General features: G+C 32.2%; 1 pseudogene across 1 annotated transcript; it reads left to right on the top strand.

Moving 5' to 3' along the window:
* The first annotated feature begins 854 nt into the window (after positions 1-854).
* LOC309647465 lies at positions 855-10265 on the top strand (annotated as a pseudogene). The gene has a single exon. The product of its transcript is annotated as an uncharacterized misc_RNA (transcript).
* The last annotated feature ends 14282 nt before the right edge of the window (positions 10266-24547 follow it).

Raw genomic sequence — 24547 nt, 5'->3', positions numbered from 1 at the left:
AGCAAATAAATCATGTTAACTACAAAATGGTGTTAGGTGACTCCCGACTAGCTGCAAGAAGTTTCCTGAGGATGTGATTTTGAAACTTTACTATATTAGCTCTACCCAATAATCCGCAATTATATGGGCACTATTCTTACATTACTAAAGAGAACATGGCACTAGTCAACAAGTTAAAAGAAATTAAAAGTCTGAAACCAGATTATTCATCTACAAATCAATAAACAGATATTTAGAAAAAAGCTTAGAAAGCTTGAAAACATTCCATTCTAAAATGATGTTATTAAACATGACATGTTTTCCTTTAATCAAGTCTTTATCTTCTAATATTACTAAAAAATAAACAGTCAGGGAGTCACTTTCTTTGTTTCCCTTTCTTCTATTTAATAGTTTTTTGAATAAAAATCAAAGGCAAGACTGACTTGAAGTTTGTTTATGATTTATCTGAGGAGATCAGAAATAACGTATTTGACCAAGAATTTTAGAAAATCCTGAAACAGCAAATTTTGTGAAAGGAGCAACAATGCCAGTGATATTTGATACAGATGTAAAGACATGTTAGAAAGTTCTTTTCCCTATAAGTAAACTTTTAAAAAAATAATAATAATGACGATGTTCATGGTGGTGGTGGTGACTCACACTTATCATGGGCCACACAAACCTCCAAGTTCCTTATATGTAGTTCATTCATTGTATCCACATACGAAAATAATCAGGTATTCTTCATTACGCGGTTGACGAAATGAAGAGAGAAAAAGTTACCTTGTCCAAGATAACACTGCTATTAAGTGGTAGACTTCTATAAAAACATCAAACACACACATACATCAATTTATGTGTGAACATTTTCTCCTGTTGCTTTTTACATTAATATTTTGAGTAAATCATACATACATAAAAGCACACAAATCATGTGGGTAGCTCTATGAAATATCAAGCAATAAGCAAACTCTAGGAATACGCACCTAGAAGTAAATATTGAACACTGCTAGCATGCCATCATTAGCACATCCTTACCTCTAAGAAATTCTCTTTACTTTGACTTGTAATATCATACATTATCACATGATTTTGCATTTTTTAAATAAAATCATGCGAGATGTATTGTTTATTTCACTTGACTCTGTTGTTTGTGAGATTTGTCAGTTTTATCCCATGTAGCAAGAGTCCATGAATTTGTACATCTGTTTCTGAGCTTCTTATTCTGTCCCATTGGTTTACTTATCTATCCTTGAATTCACACAACGCTTTTTGATTTACTATAGCTTTTTAGAAAGTTGATCTTCTTTTTAAGATTGTCATTGCTTTTCCTGGCATTTCAATAGAAATATGAGAATCAACTTTTCATTTTACACACACGGGCTTATACAAACTGCTGGGATTATTTTTCCAGAGAATTCATTGAATATAAATCAATTTGATGAAGCTTAACATCTTTCCAGTATTGAACCTTCCAATCATAAACATGGTCTACTCTTCCTGTTATTTGTAGCTCAGTAATTTCTCTCAATAATATTTATATTTTTCTATATAGAGGTCTTGCATAAATTCATTTCTAGATGCTTTTGCTGCCAATGTAAATAATATATAATTATAAAATTCCTTTTCCAATCGTTAGTTGAGTATATGTAAATAAAGCTGATTTTAGATTGACCTTATATCCAATAAGCTTACTAAATCATATTCAATTTTAATAGGTTAGCTGTAGTTTAACTATTTTATTATAATAATTTAACATTTTCTCAGAAATGTTTGAAATATTACTTGCAAATCCTGAGAGCCTTATTGTTTTCTAATCCTTACATACTTTCTTATCTTGTCATAGTAAAAATTCCAGGACAATGAAGAATGAAAGTGATGATAGCAGGCATCTTAATATACTTGTGATCTATTTGTATTTTATCATCTGGTATGTTTCTGCAGGTTTTTCTTAATACTCATAATTGAATTAAAGAAGTTATTTTCTGCTCTTACTGTGCTAAAAAATTGTTGGTAATGGTATTGTTAGTTTGGTTTGGTTTTAATGGTGAAAGTGTGTTGATTTTTGTTTTATAAAATGCTTTTTCTGAATCTTCTGAAATTACTTTTCTCATCTTGGCAGGAGATGAAAGTTTTCTCCTTTGTTCTTAACAGAATAAATTAATGTAGTGAATGACATTAATTGATTTCCCAATGTTAACTCAATCTTGTGTTCATGAATTAAACTCAGTTTGGTTAAATGGATGACACGTTTTGCATTTTATGTATTGTTGTACTTGGTGTACTAATCTTTTGTTTAGGATTTTTGCATCTGTGTTTATGAGATACTTCAGACTATAGTTTTTCTTTCTTGTAATATCCTTGCCAGGGTTTTATGTAAAGTAATGTGGTCTCAAAACAACAAGTTATTTTCTTTTTCTCTCATCTGAAAGAGTTCATAGAAATATTAATATTCTTTCTTTCTTAAATGTTTAAAAGAATCCATAGATGAAACCATCTGGGCCTGTAGATTGAGGAAAAGTTTTAAATTATAAATTCAATTTATTCAATAGATCAAGGGCAACAGAGATTTTCTTCTTGCTTCCCAGTTTGTCCTTAAGTCTCAAGAATTACAGCATTCTAACACAGAATGTTCCAAAGTCTTTGGAACTCTTTCTGAATCTTCAGCTACCATGGTAGCAGTGGTAAAACAGCTAGACTAGGAACACTAGTATAAAGAAGAAGCCGGTACATAGTTACATAAAATATTTTCTCAATTCAATTATAGATGAAGATGATCAAATGGATATTTCACTCTCATAAAGTTAAAAACAAAGAAATTGAAAAATTTCACATAGATCCTCTTAATTTTACATTAACTCTCATTCCATGCCATTATAATTTTTTAATCTATTTTATTAAGTTAGAGAGTTATGAATGTGTGAGAAAAATACTTTTTCAATCTTATTAAACAGATATAATGTAAATAGCTGGTAAGAAATCTGGCACAGTGAATAAACTGGCAAATCTTTATGAAGGTGTGTGGTTTGGGATTATACATACTATTATATATTCTATTTTCAAGTTTATACCTTAAGCCAATTATAATTTTATAAGTATAAATATTTAAAACATTGTGACATCTATGTAATATACTAATATTTAAATGTTTTAATATTTCACCAAAAGTTTACATTTTAAAAAATTATAAAAATACTCTTTTGCTTTATATTCTAACAGTAGACATATATTGGATAATCTAAAAATTTACCTTAGATAGGATTACTGGAATTAAAATGTGTCCAGTGCTATTTCCTTAGTATAATTTACAAATTTACCTAATACTGATTATTGAGTATATTATTGTTTCAGTGATCTTAAAATCATTTAAAGTATTTTCACCTTTAATTGTACAGTGTTTATTAGTACTTGTTAATTCCTAGGTTATGATAATTAGAAGTTATTTTGCTTATAATAAAAATAAATCTTATAAATTAATTTTAATAATTTAGATGAAAGCAAGGACTAAATACATATTCATTAATAGTATAGACAGGTATCAAATATGACCTTACTTTTTAAATTATATTTTTTTCTTAAAAAACATACCAAAAACCAGCCAAACACTACATATAGCACCCATTATATCATTAGTGTCAACACCATATGACATCACTATTGATGACATAAAATCCTGACAAGTTGTTTTCTAGTACTAAGAGAAATCAGGCTTGCAGGGAATTCAGAGACCACAGAAATGTAAGTGTGTGAATATTTGTTTAAATTTGTAATACTACTACTAAATGCCTCGGTAAATATGGTAAAAATTATAGTGTATAACTTCTTTAAAAATATTTTCTAGTTCTTACAAAGCAAGACATTTTTTTAAAAGAGATGGTATTTTTCCACACCAATAGCAGGTGATTTAATTAAAATAATGAATATATTAGTGAAAGATTAATAGTTGATTATACATAGTTTAGCTCAGAGTTTAGCTTAGTTTAACACAGATAACAATTCAACACGTTAACCTTTATCTGGCATCTAGATTCAATATGTAATCTAGAATTATTATTGTGTAATTTTTGTGTGTTGAGATTTAAACTTATTCAGTTTTTTTTATATCAACCTAATAGTTAATTTGCTGACTTCTCTTCATAAATTCACTTTTTTTTTCCCTGCAGTGAGCCTGGCTGAGCCTTGTTAGATCCCTGCTGGGTTTACTATTTGTGCAAGTCAACCAACAGCCAATTCTATACAAACACATTCTCAACAAATCTAGGACCTTTTTTGTTCCAAATATCATTAGTTCACCTTTGGTTGAACCCAGCACACCGGGAGCTTATATACTCTTCTCAGAAAAAACACTAAGAAACAATGGTTGTCTCTGAATTTAAAAGATGGAAGACACTGCATTTGTTTTCCTCTTTCTTCTCTTGTACCCAAGATCAAAACAAGCTCAAACATGGATCTCAGGAGGTGGGAAAAAAATCTTCAGAGAGACAATAAGGTGTCCAGGGCTGAGAACAAGGCTCTCAGAAAAGAAAACAAGTCCCTTTGGGGAGAAAACAAAGCCCTTCGAGGAGAAAACAAAGCTTTCCGAATGGACAATCAGTTAATCCGGGGGGAGAACCAGTCCCTGAGACAGCAAAACCAGCTGCTGTGTAAGTTTAAAAGTGTGATTTTAGAAAACCAAAAACCACCTGGGGAAAAAAGTCAATGCCTTGAACACAGAAAGTAAGTCTTATTGGCAACAGAATCGAGCCCTGGAAGTTCAGATCAAGGCTCTCAGGGAACAGGAGAAAGCCTTCCAGAACGAGGCGAAAGCCCTTCAAGAAGAAATAAGTTCCCTACATGAGGAGATCAATGCCCTACAACATCAGGAGTGTGCGATCAGGATGGAGCAAGAGGCCCTGATGGAAGAAGGACTTGTGCTGGAGATGGAAGAACAAGCTCTGTGGAACGAGGAACAGGCCCTTTGTGAAGAGAACAAGGCTCTGAGAGAGGAGAACAGTGTTTTTCAAGAGGAGGAAAAGGCCCTTCTGGAAGAGGTGAAGGTCCTGGAGGAGTGGAACAAGATTCTTCAGGGGAAAGGCAGCAAACGTGCTGGCTGGAAAAATGCACAATAAAAAAATAAAGCAGGAGAAGTGTGACTTGAAGATGTAACCAGCAAACCATGAGTATCATTGACATTCCAGGAAAAAAAAAAAAAATCAAACTTTTGAAGGTGAAATACTATTAGTGGGGTTGGAGTAGGAAGCTTGGAAATGTACAGGATCTGGTCCTGGAAACCAAATAAAGTCCTGAAAAGTTGGAAAAAAAAAAAAGTTTCTTTAGGTTTACTTAAATTGTACAGAACTATTGGTGGTAAATATTATTTTAGAATGGAAAAGATGTATTGCTCAAAACATGTGACACTGAATGGACCAGCTAGGTTTGCCCTTTAGTTTGAGAGACATTGGGTGAATATTGTAAGAAATCAACATCACAAAGGAAAACTTGCCTTAAAACTTGCTCTTAGAATTATGAACAATATAATGAAACATAAAACTTTGCATCCTCCATATGTATTGTGAAAAAAAAATGTTTTGTAGAAGAATATTCTGCTTTATGCTTATTCCAATAATCTAATTGAGGAGGCCAATAAAATACTAAGAAGAATTTTTTAAATATGTGAGTGTTCACAGACTTCCTATTATCTATTTTTTCTCTCAGTTATTTTCTTCCTTTTGCTTGCTGGGAGGGTGCCATGCTCTCTAATAAATGTATTAATGAGAGAAAAGGGAGTGAGAGAACAAAGTTCCCTAAATTCATAATAGGGCTTGTGGAGTTTGGAATGTGAACCTGTGGGATGGTCCCTGTTCAGTGGAAATTGGGGAAGGAAGAAATTGATTTTTCAGATGTATTAATGTTAACAAGTGATCTAATTGAATGCTTTTAAAAAAAAATAATTCTGCAAAAACTAAGTCACATGGACTTATGGATTTATTAGAGTACATAGATACTTGCAGAACACTAAGTTACAAACTGCTAGAGGCCTGTTGCTGTACCTTATTTTTCATCATCGTAGATTTTGAGCATTTAATACAGTATAAACATTTAATGGATTTTATTGAAGTCATATGTCATTCTGATTCTTGTCTAGTGTTACATAATAGGAATATAAGTATAGGAAGAAAAGACTTTCCTTTTCCCTAGATGCTGCCACATCTGCAAAAAGTCAACATACACTTATTAAACACCTTTAATTAGCATTCTACTAAGCAATACAGATACATTTAAATATAAAAAGTGAAAGGAGATATGTTCCCTGATTTTAAGGATTCCACAACCTGCGAAGGAAGATAAAGATCATTCCTTAAGAGAGGGTATCTATCTGCCTGATAAACAGATCACTAACCACTGTTCTTTGGAACTTATACAGCCACCATTTAAATAAAAAAATTCAGCCTTGCAGAATATTAGAAAGCAATGTTTGTAGATAGTGTTCAACGGACTTGTTGTCAATTGGGACAGGGAGGCAATGCAATGCCTTTATCATTGTTTTCACCTCAAAACATGTAGAAGAAACCTGCAGAAAGGAGAATATCCAGCTTGGTGTTCTAGGGATTTGTGGATATGCTGCTTTATTGTCTATACACGAATTCTGATATGTTATTGTGCACTGAAAAGAGTCCTTACTCCGAAAACTCCCTACTGTAGTGTTTAGGAAAAATAAACTATTTTACTCTTTGGTGATGGGGTTGGGAAGGGCAGTGCCCATTAAGTGGTACAGTTATCAGTGACCCTTCTCAGTGAGGAAGCTGTCATTATTGCCTCATAGGTCAATCAGCAGGAATTCAGGTTAAACTGAAGACACAGGACACACTGATCAGAATTTCAGTCTCTCCTGTTTGAATTCATATGCTAAGCTGAAGATTGGCACTGCTACGAAGAAATTTTGGTTACTATTTATAGCACACTCTGCAAGTGAGAAATTATATAATTAAGGAATGGGTTAAAACAATTTATGTTGATATCACTCTTCATAATGTCTATGATCTTTCACCTTCACAGACTAATCAAAAATTGGATATATTTAAATGTACATTTAAAAGTTTTCATATTGTTAGATATCAATTGAAATTATATGTTAAACAGAGGAAATATTTTGAATGAAAAAAATGGGGGCATTTTGATGCTCACAACGCAGGAACTTTAGTGTATGTGAACTTTGTTTCTTTGTTCATTTCTAGGTCTTTCCTCATAGTTTCCAGAAAGGGTGGTCACCAAAGGTCATCTGAAAGCCTAATGCTCCCACCAGGATTGCCCTTAATCCAGGCCAGCAAACAATAATTAGCTGCAGCACAGAATAGTTGCATGGATGTTCCAAATATCTTCTTAGAGATGAGAGACTGTTTATCTTTAAGAGACTATCAAGTTTCAACCCATGTGCTAGACTCTACTTATTTAAGGGCACAAATCCCAGTCTCCCAGGCCCATCTTTCCTCACTTTGACTTATATTCCATTATGTTCTATATATCCTCTAATATATCCCAATTCTACATCATTCCCCATCCTCCTGAACATTTTATCAAATGTCCTTTAACCTCTTTTCTGAAAGTTCATTTTGTCTTCTTAACCCAGATAGACCTCAGTGATACTGCCCTCTTTAGTATAGCTCTCAGGTGAAGGCTTTTAGGCACCAGCAAAGATGGAGGTAGTGTAGGTTTCCTCATTTCTCACTGTACTTCCAAAACTTTTATCTTGTTTCCTCCTATAAAAGATTTAGTTTCAATGAAGCACGTGATATGAGATACCACTTTCAATCCTATGTAGTACTTCATATTCAGACTTCTTATTGGCTCTGGTTCGGATATTAAGACCTTTGGAATCTGGCTCATAGTACTCCTCCTGCTTTTACTCTTCTGTATAACCTCAAATTGCACATAGATGATTAGTCCAGAAATGTACCACTCAGTCCCTTGGATCTTCTTATCCACCAAAACCATTTCCCCCATATCATGTCAGTCTCCATCCCCATTATCGGACCTTAAAATCTTTGATTTGCAAATACATTGATTCAGAAATCTGAATTGTCCAACTTTCTGAATATACTCTCTATACTCCTCTCTTATTTGACTGTTTACCCAACTCATGTAGAAATCCAACTCATAACTCCATCCCCATTATTTCACTACTATTACCCCACACATTCTCACTTCTCTTGTTATTCAGCATAGATTCCGGTTCATTATAATACCCTTGAGAATGTTCTTTCCTTTTTTTTTTTAATACAAATTTATTGGAGTATAATTGCTTCACAATACTGTGTTAGTTTCTGTTGTACAACAAAGTGAATCAGCCACATGCATACACATACATATATCCCCATATCCCCTCCCTCTTGAGCCTCCCTCCCACCCTCCCTATCTCACCCCTCTAGGTCGTCGCAAAGCACCGAGCTGATCTCCCTGTGCTATGCAGCTGCTTCCCACTAGCTATCTATTTTACATTTGGTAGTGTGTATATATGTCCATGCTACTCTCACTTAGCCCCAGCTTCCCCCTCTCTCCCTCCATGTCCTCAAGTCCATTCTCTATGTCTACGTCTTTATTCCTGCCCTGCCACTAGGTTCATCAGTACCATTTTGTTTTGTTTTGTTTTGTTTTGTTTTTTAGATTCCATATATATGTGTTAGCATAGGGTATTTGTTTAAACTCACTCTCCAGTGCGCTGATCTGAAAAATTTCCAACGCAGATTCTATATGTCTATGTGTAACTATGCGTCTTTTCCCAGCTATACCTTGTCTATTTCCTTATTTATTTCCTTGTGTTCCCGAGCACCTGAACATAGAGATATTTCTATTATTAACAAAGAGATAACACTATATACATAAATTATCTAAATATTTACATATATTAACTCACTTCACCTTTGAAAACAACCTACTTTAAGTATCCTAATTTTACACATGAGGAAAGAGAAGCACAAGAAAATATTCCAATATCACGTATAGGATTTTTCAGATATAAGATTTGAATTCATGTGGTCTGACTCCAGACTCTGTCCTCTCAGCCTCTACTGGATATTAGCACTATAAAATCACCCAAATGCAAATGAAGACAACACTGCCCAGCAATCCTACCATTTTTCCTGCTTTCCAATGTAACAGATTTTAATGTCTCCTTTCTCCACTATCTTCAATAAGTCTCACTACCGAATGATAAACCTGCTTCTTAGACCTCTGAGAAAATACATGTCAAGAACTCTAACATTATTACTCTACCACAAATAGAATTGTACCTATTCTGTGCACATAGTGATTTCATTCCTTCCTATTAAAAGGAAAATAGATTTATCACAGGTTAATCCTTCCATATTTGCTCAGAATTTTATCTTTTGTTTTCCTCTGAAGGAATTTATTCTGATCTGCATTCTCTAACATTTAACATTCTCGAAAATGATAACGAGTCTTTTGTCTTTTAGTCATTCTAGCAGATATGAAGCTGTATCTCACTGTGGCTTAAATTAATACAAATTAGTATTTTCTTGATGATTAGTGAGGTTGAGCATATTTTCATGTGTATACTGGTTATTAACATATCTTTCCTTGTGAAGTATTTTTTCAATTTTGGTTATTTTTTTTCTTGGTGGTTTTCTTATTGAATTCTAAAAGTTATTTATATATTCAAGACACAGGTCTTTTTAGAGTCATGAGTATTGCAAATATTTTGTCCCATTTATGGTTTGCCTTTTGATTTTTCAACAGTGAGACATGAAGATGAGAAGTCTTTGAATATAAAGTCCAATTTATCTATTCTTTCATTTAGTGGTGTATTATATTTACATCTGTTGTTTCGTTAGCATTATGTGTTCTCATTTTGAGCCATATATTTTTTCCTAGGAATATGGATTCATGGTAACACATTCAACCAGACTCTAATATAAAGTGTTTGCATGCATATGTATAAACCTTGTGACTATGAATCTCTGGCTAGTGTAGAGTGGAATACTAGGGAACACTAAAGTCTATGTACATATTATCTCATATAGGAATTATTAATGAAAATATATCTTTTTAAGGAGAAATACTCAGTAAACATGATTTCACAGAAAGGGAACCTGGAAATATTCCAGAGATAGTCCTCTAGAACTAGGTAATTGCTGTGCCATTTAGCTGATATGATAAGCCCTCCAGTTCACTGTAGTCCCTGTAATATACCTAACTTAGTTCTGGCCCAAGTCCACATAAATAATTTTTATTATTAATCCCTGTAGGTCTTTTGATTGCCAGAAGAACTAAGAGAGTATATATATAAATAACTATATCATTTGAAGAAAGTGAAACAAGATATTCAAGGACTCAGGGGTGCCGGAGCCCATTCACAGAGGCTGCTCACAGTTAGCTCAAAGAGATGATTGCATACACCTCTTCCCAACGCTGCATTCATGGCATCACATTGATATCTTGAACTATATATACTCCAAATTAGACCTTTTTTTTTTTTTGGTAGCACCGGTTGTTAAATATTTACCTAGCTACCACAAGTCAAGGTACCTGAAAGTTAAAACAATGAAATCTAGAAGTTTTATAATCATTTATATTTGTGTTCTAAATAAATTAGAAAATATTGTCCAACAAATTTCAGATATTTATAGCATTATTTATCTTTCAAAGAAATTTCACAAGATATTAATGATCTGCAATTTGTTGGTCATGATTCATATTTTAAACAGAAAAAATAAAGACATAATTGAAACAACGAAGCAAGACGTTTTCCCTCTAAAACACTAGTATCATTATTTTATTTTTATTAATATACATTGAAAATACTTACATAATTAAGAATCATGTATTAATATTTCATTGTTCTTAAAAAATAGAATTAGTATATGATTTTGTATATGGGGAATGAAAGCATGAAAGTAACAGAAAAATTACACAAATTCAAGAACAAATTGAGTGGATAAGAAGTTATTTTATGCTCAGGGTACTATACCTTATGTTAAGGGACTGTAAGAGATCAGACAGCAGTCCCAAGAAAATGGCTCATTAGGGATCTCCAAAGGGAAATCACAGCACAGTTAGGGATGCTAGGAAGATATTAGAGCTGTCTGAAATTATAGTTTTTGTACCAAAGGAGCTGTGATAAACTAAATTACATTCATAGTGAAAAGTCAGAAAGACTCAAAATTGGATCAACAAAGAAGAAAGTATTCTATGGTTGTTTGCTAAATAAAAACAACACAAAACAATCATGATTAATATCATTTTGATATTTATATTGTTTTTTAAATTAAATAAAGAGATAACAGTTTAGCTCCACCATATTAAAATAGGATATCTGGTATTATTCCTGATTCTGCTCCAACCTTTAATTTTTAAACTCTAAAATCCCTGACTATATCTTTGAGGCAGTAACATTACATAAATATTGATGTATTTTTCACCTCCTCAAAATATCTAGAACCATTCAGTTTATAGAAACTATCACTGTTATCATTGCATAGTGAACAATGTAATGTCTCTGATAAAATTTATCAAAACATTTCTGATTTAGGCTGATTAGAATATAAAGCTAGAGATAAAATTTGAATCTGCAACACATGATGCCATAACAGATGAGACACAAAAAGAAAAATTATTTCTATAAGCACTAGGAATTAAATTTCCCAAGTGTGATAGTTTGCAAAAAGTTTTATTTTGTCCCTGCTCCTGATGTTACACCAATTGTTCTTGTACACTGAATCTGGGGTTAACCACCTGACTTGCTTTGGCCTAGGAGATGTGATCAGCTGACTCAAGCAGAACCTCAAGAAAACACTTGCCTATTTCTACTTCTGTACTACTATTCCTACTACTGCCCACAGAGCATTCCTGGGCTAGTTTGCTTTAAGGTAAGAGACACGTTGAGCAGTCATCTATCGAAGGCCAACAGACATCTGACCATAGGCGTGTATATGAACCCATCTTAGACCAGCAAAACAATCCAGAAGAGCTAAGTCTAATTACTAACCCACAGTCCTACAAGCCAAATAAGTGCTTATTCATTTTAGTCACTGATGCTGGTCTCGTTACACAGTATGATTGAGACAATGAAGAGAATAAGTATCTGATAAACCACAATTTTTTTCTTTCTTCTCTGTTATTTCATGATTTTTATTTGTTTAAAAATTCTGGTATTTAAAAAAAAATTAAAAGTATTTTCAGTTAAACAATGACATTTTATGTTCTGTTGTGTACATTTATAGTAGTAATAAAATAAATTTACTTATAGACATAAATGAATTATTTTAAATAAATACATTTTATTAAATCATTAGCAAAATATTGTGGTTAACTGATAACTGCAGTGGTAACTAATATGGTTTAAAACATTATTGATAGGTTGTTAAATTTATATGAAAGAATAAACAATCATGTTATTAGTAAATAATGAAATTTCAAAAAATGTATATTAATTACTTTAAACTGAAGACAAGATGATATGTATTAATAAATGCAAATAGTTTATAGCAAAAGCATAGAAAAATGCATCTAAATTATTCTGCTCATCTCTATTCACCCTATGAAAAATTCTGACAAATGTCATCTGAAAGATGATCTTCAAGCTCATTTAGCAGAAAACATGTGATAAAAGAAGTCAGTATAATTTCAGAAAAGTGGATTATTCCAGACTAGCTTCATTTTTTTTCTAGTGGAGGTAGTCAGTTATTAGCAAATTAGAGATAATCTATCCTCCTGTGGATGGCTTCATGCTCTGCCACTTTCTCCTATAAAACATCCAGTCACGTGTTCCACAGTTCCTGAACCAGTCTTGATATTGTAGGCAGTACACTACTGGAGAAACTTAAGAATTAAGTTAAAACCCACAGATGTCAGAGAGTAAAGCCAAGCATATTCACTGTGTTTCCAAGTCCCCTTCACTGATAATATATCCCCAAATTTGGTTTTCCATGAACCAACTTCCATATAACCTTCTAGATAGTGCAAAACGTGAGTCCAGAATCTGAGCCAGATGTATACAAGAATTTAATAAATAATAAATGTCATTTAATACATTGACTAAAAGATGAATTAATCACTTGATAATCTTCAAAATGAGTTATCTGAGGTAAAGTTAGCTATATCCTCCACTTCTTACTGCCACTACTATAAAAATGCAATATATTTTTGTATAGTTATGTGTAATATCTATATATCTATATCTATACGCACATATATTTTTCTGCTAGGATTATCATAACAGAGTATCACATTGGGTGACTTAAATAACTAAAATTTATTTCCTCACAGTGCTGGAGGTTAGAAGTCTAAGGTCAAGGTGTTGGCAGGATTAATTTCTTCTGTGGCCTCTCTCCTCAGCTTCTGGAAGGCCATCTTTTGTGTCTTTACATAGTCTTCCCTCTGTGCGTGTCTGTGTTCTAATATACCCTTTCTATAAGGACATCAGGCATATTGGATTAAGGCCCACCCATATGACTTCATTTTACCTCGTTCAAGGCCCTACTTCCAAATACTGGATGTTAAGACCTCAACCAATAAATTTTAGAAGATACACTTCAGCCCATAATACCATACCTAAGATATAGATGTACTTCAAGATATACTTTATATTACATCATAATATAACAAAACTTAACGTCATCATAGAGAAGAAAGAAGATATAGAATCTATATAGAGAAAAGCTTATATATTTGTTAAAATTTAAAAAATACCAAAGAAAAAATCAAAACTGTCCATTGCAATTTTTACTATTAGCAAAATTGATAAACATACAAAGATTCAGAGAAACAGTTGTTATACATATACAGTATAATGAGTTATTAGTTATCCTACAAAAACTCCAAATATTGCTATGAAGACAATGATCCTTGGAGAAGGAATACAATCAATATGGAAAAGAGAAAGAAAACAAAAGGAAAATAAAGATATCTGAAGATTTCCTGACAAGCTATGCCTTACTGAGCTTGGTGTATCCCCTGAATATTTATCTAATACCACCAAGAGTCTCTAAGTCAAGATCAGCTTCTCTGGTCAGGTTAGATTTTTCTCAACCATCACATTCCATTCTGTAGAGAGAACTAAGATACTGACTTCTTCCCTTTTCCATCTGGTCCTCAGGGTTTATTCTGTAGCCTCTCGCTTGACATCCTCAAGATGACTGATAGCCCTATCACAGAGGAGAAAAGGCCCAGTTGACAGGGAGTGTGTTACTTATGCTCACTTCTGGGAAATGGGAACTTGCTACATGTTGCCATTATTTCCTGCCATCTCAGATGGTTTCATAGAAGTGTCAGTCAGTGGTCTGTATGAATATATCAAGGAGATAACAAAGAGGTGGTTCAAGCTTCCAACTTACTCCAGGATACCTGCACAAATTCTATGAGATTTCAGTAATACTGTGAAGAGTATTTCTGAACCAGCTGTGAGCTATCATGCTTTTAACTATTCAAAGCAATTAAACTGCAATTTTATTGAGGCATACTTTTAAATATATACTGCAGCCACAAGGTTGAATTATGGAAGTGATTTACTTTGCTGGTGAGTGAGTCTTATGGATCCTTTATGTTCATATCTCTCCATCACTTTCGTCTTCCCAATAAATGTGAGTTCTTTTTAATTCTCACAAAATCCCATAAGCTGGGACAATATTATATTCTAGTTTTGGCATATGTAAAATCTCAGGTACTACCCTTTGATGTTAATAAGAACTGAGTTGCTATTCTGCGCCATGGACTTGTTGTTCCCCTATATGGAAGTTTTCCAAATTGATCCTTGCCTTACCTCTTCTAATAGATCATGTTAATCCAAGGAGTATTGATAAGCCTTTTAGGACTTGATTTTAGAGAATTTTTCGCCCTACCCAGAGTGTGTGAATTTACATGTTAACACCCAAAATTATCCCTAATGTTTTGTTTTTTTCAAATTTTATAATATTGGGGGAATATATTTCATAATTCATCATGAATTGTATAGACAATTTTCTTCATAAAGAGTATTATATGTAGTTTTATCACAATATTATTATTTAATATGATTCTTCTGTATACAGTACAAATACAACATTAATGCATGTAAAACTTTACAAAGACAGCTTACATAGTATTTCATTTTCTATTATAAATGACACATTTATTTCGCAATAAGATAAGCGAGATCACTTATGAAATAATTAAATGAATTTTGTTTAAATAGCATTTAGATATTGAAGAAATAGATGAGGTAGAAAATATATTTTTTGAATGTCATTGCAGGGTCACAACAGAAATACTGAAAGTAGAAGTATATTGATAGAATTCCAGTAAGCATGGTTTAATTCCAAATCAGTCACAGTTCTGACTCAGAAAGCTTTTTTTTTTTTCAATCCACTTTGTGCAAGTTGTTAGTGAACATATTAGTTAATGACCCGAAGGCAAATCCATGACAATGTGATTTTTTGCTAATTGTGTGGAAAATGTTTTCTAACTTTAAAAAATGCTACATTCTGAGATGCTATAGGGAATTTAACTTCCCTATTTGAGCTATTCTATTCAACCTTCCTCAAGGGCACTGAATCATATTGAATGAGTCATCCAGCTTTCACATCATATCTAAAAATCAAGGAAAACTCCCAAGAGGCAATGTTAAGGATTAAACACTCTCATTCTGTTTACATTCAGTTGGCATTAAAATGAAAAATAAGTTATAAAGTTGACTGTGGTAAGACTATAGATATTTTAATATCTCATTTTCATAGTGCCTTATATTAAAATGCCAAACTTTTAGATATAGTATAATAAAAATATTTTTATATTTACTTTTGGAAAAGCTTCTTATTTTAAATTTCTCCTCTTTAGAACTTTTTCCTTTATTATTATTCAAATTAACATACACTAGACATATATTAAAATAAATGTATGCTTAATGAGTATGTTTATTAAAGGAAGACCAGTGCTTTAGTAGCCTCAATTTGAAAAATATTAAGTTATGTTAAAAAGTGAATATGAAAAAAAATATGTGTATATATATATATATATACACACAAATATATACATATAAATTTTAAATTGTTGCAGGAACATCTGCTATTGACTTTTATATGATTATAAAAACTTACTTAAAAATATCAAATCTTTCAATTCACAACAGAAAATAGACTTGAGGATACTTATATATAAAATGCACACATGATTTCATTTTATATTATATTTATTTATATTAACCAAATATAAATATGAATGCTCTGAGCAACCCAGAAGAAGTTCACCACTTAAGATTTCTTGCATTTTTAACTGCTCTCTTATTTTAACTGCATTTTTCACATAAGACTAATTCCCATATTCTATGCCACACACACATGCACACACACACACACACACACACACACACACCCATGACATGTTCCTAGTGTATTTAATGCATATATTTTCAACCCAACTAAATTATGCTGAATTAGGTGTAAATGTGTCTTTAAAATTATATAGATTTGTTTGAAATGTGATTTTTCATTTTCTTTAGCACCTTCGTCCTATAAACTGTATTGTGTTCTTAGGTTTTCCATTCAACATTAGGTTTTTGAGATATATTAATGTTTTGATAATAAATGTAACTCATTATATTTGCTTTATTCATTTATCATATACATACATATGATACTTGTATCTATACATAATGGATATATCTCACGATTATAAGCCCATCCCTCCAGTAATAGATTTGTCATTTGCCTACACGTCTATGTTACCAAAAACTACAACACTGTGATGAATGTCTTTATTCATATCTCCTTACAGACTTATGGAAAAGATTTTTAGAGGATATATGTTCTGCTGTGAGACTAACTGCTGGATGTGGGATATTTGCATATAAGATTTTACCAGATATCACTAAATATCTCCAGAATGCCTGTGCAAGTTTCCAAACATGGGAACATCAGCAATGCTTAAAATTTCCAATTTTCCCATATTCTAACATTTCATAGTGTACTGCCTTTACATTTTTGCCAATCTACTACTTGCAAGAAGATATACAATTTTCATTTTAATATCTATTTCCACATTTACCAGTGAGGCTGATCATGCACATATTAATTATGTGGATATTTCTTCAAAGGCAGTATAAACTAATAAGGAGCACAGATTTTGGACCAAGACAGCCTGGGGGCAAATCCTGCCTCCATCACTTACTTAGACAAAAATAAACTTATACGCATTATTTAACTCTCTGTGCGTCCTTCTATTCATCTTTAATGAGGAGAACCATATCAACTTTGTATCTCTGTTAACGTTAAATAAATTAAAATGTATGTAATGCTTAACACAGTATCTAGAACACATTAGTTGCTATATAATTGTTAATTATTATTTTTTATTCATATTCTCAGCTTATTTTTGTAAATATTTCCTTTCCTTGATAAGTTGAATGTGTTCCTTTATAATATAGACATTAATCATTTGCTTGTGTTTAGCATTGCGTATATCATCTCCAGTCTGTCATATAGTGGTTAACTTTGCCTGCTATGAGGTTTTTTAATTAAAGATGTTTACTTGTACCTAACCAAAGTTAAAAATTTTTTGTACATGAATTATACTGTAAGGTTTTGTTTTAAAAATTTTTTCTAACTATGAGGTCATAAAAATATTGCATTTTTTAATATTTTTAACTTTAATTTTACTTTTGGCATTTGGTTATTTAATCTATGTAGAGCCATTTTTTTTAATCCAACTTTGTAATCCAACTTTTAAAGTCCATATACTGAGCCAAATTTCCACAGATCATCTACTAAAAAATGTGCAATTTCACAACCCCCAATATACTATCTTTTATCAAATTTGAGGAAACCATATGTTCATGAATCTGTTTCTGGATTCTCTGTTCTATTTGTTAGTTCTTGTACAAAAACTATACTTTTTCCTACTACATCTTTGTTAAGTGTTTTAATGTCTACTCATGATATACATGTGCATGCATATTTCCTCTCCATCTTGGAATTATAATAGATATTCTTAACTTTATCCTGTTATATAGATTATAGTATAGGCTTAATTTCCCAAAAGTTTCTCCTAGAAAACTGTCAAAATTTTCTTGAGTATATAGCTATATTGTAGTAGAGTTGACCTATTTAAAATTAAGTTTGACCATTCATGAATATGTTTTGCCTTTTATTAAGGTCCTTTTTATAAAATTTTTATGTAACACAGTCAAATCAGACTCACAGTAATTATAGATTTTCTCAGTACAAAATCTTACTGTTAACTTTAAAAGTTTCCAGCAATCGCAGAGCACAGATAAAACATATTGGACAGTTTGAGAAAGCCCTGAGACAATATCAAGCACACTAACATTCACATTATAAGGATCCAAGAAGGAGAAGATAGAGAAAAGGGGCAGAGGACATATTTGAAGACATAATACCTGAAAAGTTTCCTCTCTGAGACGGGAAACAAAAAACCAGATCCAGGAAGCACAGAGAGTCTGAAACAAGACCAACCCAAAGAAACCACACCAAGACACATTGTAATTAATATAGCAAAACTTTAACATGAAGAGAAAATATTAAAAGCAGAAAGAGAAAAGCGTTAGCTGTGTTCAAGGTAACTCCCATAAGACTATCAGCTGAATTTTCATCAGAATCTCTGCAGGCCAGAAGGGAGTGGCATGATATACTTAAGTAAAGAAAGGAAAATGCTGCAACCAAAAATACTCTACCTGTAAGTCTATATCATTCAAATTTAAAGGAGGGATGAGTTTTACAGCCAAGCAAAGCTAAAGGAAGCCAGCATCTCTAAACTAGTTTCACAAGAAATGTTAAAGGTAGTTCTCTAAGTGGAAAAAAAGACAACTGAAAATATGAACATTACAAAAGGAAAAATCTCATTGGTAAAGGCAAATTTTATAGTAAAGGTCGTAGATCAAACACATATAAAGCTAGTAGGAAGGTTAAAAGACAAAAGTAGTAAAACCATTTATAATCACAATGAGTAGTTAAGAGATACCCACACAAAAAAGATGTAAGATACCATGCCCCAAAGATCAAACTTGTTGGGGGAGAAGTAAAAATGTAACATTGTTAGAATGTGTTTTAACTTAAGAGATTATCCAATTAAATTAAATATATTGTTCAACTTCATATATATGTATATATATGAACATATTATTACATATTGTTATATATAAACCTCATCGTAACCACAAACCAAAAATATATAATGGATACACACACAAAAAAAGAGAAAGAAATCCAAACATAACACTAAAGATAGTAAGCAAATCATAATGGAAGAGAGCAAAAGAATAAGAAGGGAATAAAAAGGAAATACAAAAACAATGAACAAAATGGCAATAAATACATGCATATCAATAATTACTTTAAATGTCAATGGACTAAATGCTCCAATCAAAAGACATAAAGTGACTAATGGATAAAAAAACAAGACTTGTATGTACACTGCCCATAAGAGACTCACTTCAGATCTAAAGACATATACAGACTGAAAGTGAGTGGATGAAAAATAAGTATTCTATGCAAATGAAAACAAAAAGAAAGCTGGGATAACAATAGTTGTATCAAACAAAGTAGCCTTTAAAGTAATGTAACAAGAGACCAAGAAGGGCATTACATAATGATAAAGGGATCAATCCAACAAGAAGATATAACAAGTGTAAATATATATGCACTCTACACAGGGGCATCTAAATACATAAATCTAATATTAACAAACATAAAGGAAGAAATTGACAGTAACATAATAATAGTAGAGGACTTTTACACCTCACTTACATGAAGGGACAGATCATCCAGACAAAATTAATAAGGAGACAATAACCTTAAATGACATATTAGACCAGATAAATTAAACAGATACAGAGGAGTCCATCCAAAAGCAGCAGAATACACATTCTTTTTTAGTGCACCTGATACAGTCTTCAGGGTATTTCATATGCTAGGCCACAAAACAAGTCTCAGTAAATGTAAGAAGATTGAAATCAGATCAAGCATCTTTTCCCACCACAATGCTAAGAGACTAGAAATCAACTACAAGAAAAAAAAGACAAAACTGCAAAGAACACAAACATGTGGAGGCTAAACAACATGCTACTACTAAACAGTCAATGAGTCACTAAAGAAATCAGAAAGGAAATTAAGTCCCTACTTGAGACAAATGAAAATGAAAACACAATGATCTGAAATCTGTGGAACACAGCAAAAGCAATTCTAAGAGAGAGTTTTATAGCAATACAAGTCTATCTCAGGAAAATTAAAAATATCAAATAAACAACCTAACCTTACACCTAAAGGGATTAGAAAAAGAATAAATGAAATCCAAAGGTGGTAGAAAGAAAGACATAACAATAAAGATCAGAGCAAAAATATATAAAATAAACTAAAAACAACAATAAAAAAGATCAGTGACTCTAAGAGCTGCTTCTTTGGAAAGATAAAAAATAATTGATAAACTTTGAGCCAGACTTATCAAGAAAAAAAAAAAGGAATAAAAAAGGAGAAGTTACAACTGACACCACAGAAATACAAAAGATCATAATTAGAAAATATATATGTACCCCAATGTTCATAGCAGCACTATTTACAATAGCTAAGAAATGAAAGCCACCTAAGTGTCCATAGATAGATGAATGGAAAAAGAAGATGTGGTATAGACATAAAATGGAATGCTAGCCTTAAAAAATAATGAAGTCTTGCCATTTCTGACAACTTAAATGGAAATAGAGTTTATCATGCTAATGAAATAAGTCAGACAGAGAAAAACAAATAGCATATGATTTCACTCATATGTGGAATCTAAAAATCAATACAAATGAACAAAGATAAAACAGAAAGAGTCATAGATACAGAGAACAAACAGGTGCTTGACAGAGGGATGCAACTCAGAGGATGAGAGAAAGAGTTGTGTGATATTAAAAGCTATAGGGCTTCCCTGCGGCGCAGTGGTTGAGAATCTGCCTGCCAATGCAGGGGACACGGGTTCGAGCCCTGGTCTGGGAAGATCCCACATGCCACGGAGCAACTAGGCCCGTGAGCCACAACTACTGAGCCTGCGCGTTTGGAGCCTGTGCTCCGCAGCAAGAGAGGCCACGATAGTGAGAGGTCCGCGCACTGCGATGAAGAGTGGCCCCCACTTGCCGCAACTAGAGAAAGCCCTCGCACAGAAACGAAGACACAACACAGCCAAAAATAAATAAATTAATTAATTTAAAAAAAAAAAAAAAAAAAGCTATAAACTTACAAAATAAATGAGTCAGGATACAAAGTATGCAGGGTGGTGAATATAGGCAATAATTATATAATAAATTTGTATGGTGACAGATGGTAACTATACTTATTGTGGTGATCAGTTTGTAATGTACAGAAATATTGAATCACTATGTTGTTCACCAGAGCTAACATAGTGTTGTAGGTCAATTATACTTCAAAAACAAACAAATAAACAAACTCATAGAAAAATAGGTCAGATTTGTGTTTATCAGAGGCAAGGTGTGGGGGGAGAGGAGAAAGGTAGTCAAAATGTACAAACTTTCAGTTATAAGATAAATAAGTAGCAAGGATGTAATATACAATATGATAAATATAATTAACAGTTGTATGTTATATATAAAAGATGTTAGGAGAATAAATTCTGAGAGTTCTCATCACAATGAAAAATATTTTCTTCTTTTTATTTTGTTTTGTTTTTATACGAGATGATGGATGTTCATTAAACTTCCTGTGGTAATCATTTCATGATGTATGTAAGTCAATCATTATGCTGTATACCTTAAACTTTTACAGTGCTGATGTCAGTTTTATCTCAATAAAACTGGAAGAAAAAAAATTTATATGGAGAGGCAAAAGGCCCAGAATAGCCAACACAACATTGTAAGAAAATAACAATTTCAGAGAATTAACACTATATAATTTCAAAACTTACTTTAAAACTACAGTAATCAAGACAGTGTACCACTGACAAAATGACTAGTCAAATAGATCAATAACGTAAAGCAGAGAGCTCAAGAATACACTCTCCAAAATACAGTCAACTTATCTTTGACTAAGGAGCAAAGATAATACAATGGAACAAAGATATTCTTTTCAACAAATGGTATGGGGACACCTGGATATCCACATGCAAAAAGAGAAAGAAAGAAAGAAAGAAAGAAAAAAAAAAAGAATCCAGATACAGACCCTACACCTTTAGCAATAAGTAACTCAAAATGGATCACAATCCTAAATTTAAAACAAAACTATAAAATGCCTAGAAGATAACATGAGAGAACACCTAAATAACCCTGGGTTTGACAATGATTTTTTCATACAACACAAAAGGCATAATCCAGAATAAAATAATGATAAGCTGAACTTCATTAAAATAAAAAAATTCTGCTCTTCAAGTCACTGTCAAGAGAATGAGAAAGACAAGCTACAGACCGGGAGAAAATATTTGCAAAAGCATACCTGCTACACGATTGTTATCCAAAAAATTCAAAGAACTCTTAAAACTCAACAATAGAAAACAGCCAATTAAAAAAGGCAAAGACCTTTACAGACACCTCACTAAAAAAGATATATAGATAGTAAATTAATACATGAAAAGATGATCCACAACATATGTCATCAGGGAAATGAAAATTAAAACAACAATGAGATATGACTACACACCTAGTAGAATGGCCAAAATCCAGAATACTGATTAACATCCAAACTTTGGCAAGAATGTGGAGGCACAGGACTCTTATTCATTGCTGGTGGAAATGCAAAACTGTACAGTCACTTTGACAGTTTATCAGTTTCTTACAAAACTAAACATACCCTTACCAAACAATCCAGCAATCATGCTCCTTGGGATTTATCCAAAGGAATCAAAAACTTACATACACGCAAAATGCTGCACAAGGATGTTTATGGTAGCTTTGTTCTTCATTATCAAAACATGGATGCAACTGAGATGTCCTTTGTCAGTTAAAAGGAAAAATAAACTATAGTACATCCAGAGAATGGAATATTATTTACTGCTAAAAAGAAATGAGCTATCAAGTCATGGAAAGAAATGGAAGAACCTGAAGCATATTCCTAAGTGAAAGAAGCCAATCTGAAAAAGATGCATACTATATTATTACAACCATATGACATCTTATAAAAGGGCAAAACCATGTAGACAGTAAAAAGATCAGTAATTGTCAAGGTTTTTGGACGGGAAGGATGAACAAGGGGAGCACAGAGGATTTTTAGGCCAGTGAAACTTTTCTGTATGATCTATAATGGTGGTTACATGTCATCATACATTTGTTAAAACCCATAGAATGTACAACACCAAGAGTGAACCCAAATGCAAACTACATGCTTTGGGTGATAATGATGTGTCAGTGTAGGTTCATTAGTTGTAACAAAGGTACTACTCTGGTGGTGGGTGTTGATAATGGAGGAGGTTATGTATATGTAGGGACAAGGATATATATGGGAAACCTCTGTACTTTCTGCTCATTTGCTGTCAACCTAAAACTACTCTAAAAGGTATAGTCTACTTTTTTAAAAAAATAGTAACATTAAAATTTATAAGATTTTTGTTATATTTAAGGTAAGTATTAGCCTATTCACAAAGCATGCTGACCTCCAAAGAAAAGCTTTGTCCTCTGAAAGAATCAAGGAAAACAACCACAGTCCAATGCTTAAAACAATATATTTTGGTTAACCCCAAGGCTTTGACTCCTCCTGCTCAATCATGCATCTTAAAAGCCTTATAACCCAGCAACTGAAGTTTTTATCCTGCAATGTGATATCCAGCCTAATTAGAGATAATGTGTTCAACTGTAGAATATAGTAGATAAAGAGGAAACATGCAAATGCTACTACTCCGATTTTCACAAGGTTTTGGTAGCTTATTAAGTAAAATATAAAGTAATAAAATTATTAAATTATACTCAAACAGGTCCAGGTTCTTTGCTATTTGGCCATTTACCCTTATTTGCATAATATTGATTTGTATGATATAGCCCATTTTTTGTTGATAAAAATTTTGATAATAAAATAATTTTGCATTTTGGAAATAAATTTCTCTTGATCAAATCCAACTAGTTTTCATTTTCCATTAGATCAAGGGATGTGTTGCAGTTAGATATTTTTATCTGGGTCAATATATAAAATTAGGCTATAATTCTCTTTTCTTGGTTTGCATTTACCTTATTAGAGTAAAATTTATTACAAAGTTTTCTCCTCTTTTCTTCTATTTTTGAAAATTTCTGTAAAAGAGTTATTATCTGTTCACCAAACTAGAGTAGAATTCCCTTGTAAAAGCCTATAGGACTGGAATTTGTGGGGTTACAAGACTACATTTTTTAACATTTTCATTTATATAATAGTTATTCCTACTTTCAAGATTTCTAGTTCTTCTACTGCCTTTTTTAGAATTTTACAAGTGAAGAAATGCAACTATATTAACTATGTTTCCAAATTTATAGGCATAGGTTAAGTAATATTATTAATTAGTTATTTAAAAATCTCTGCAATTATTTGTATCATAATGCACTTGAAACCTGCTCGTTCTTTACTATCACCTGTTTTTCTTAGAAAGAAAACTTTTTGATAGATCCCAGAAAAGTGTTATATTATTGAAAATAGAGATATAAAAA

This window comes from Balaenoptera physalus (genome assembly GCF_965194825.1).
Source record: "Balaenoptera physalus genome assembly, chromosome: 18".
Classification (NCBI taxonomy): Eukaryota; Metazoa; Chordata; class Mammalia; order Artiodactyla; family Balaenopteridae; genus Balaenoptera; species Balaenoptera physalus.
The sequence above is the reverse complement of the archived record's forward strand: the minus strand, read 5'-3'. Positions and strand labels throughout refer to the sequence as shown.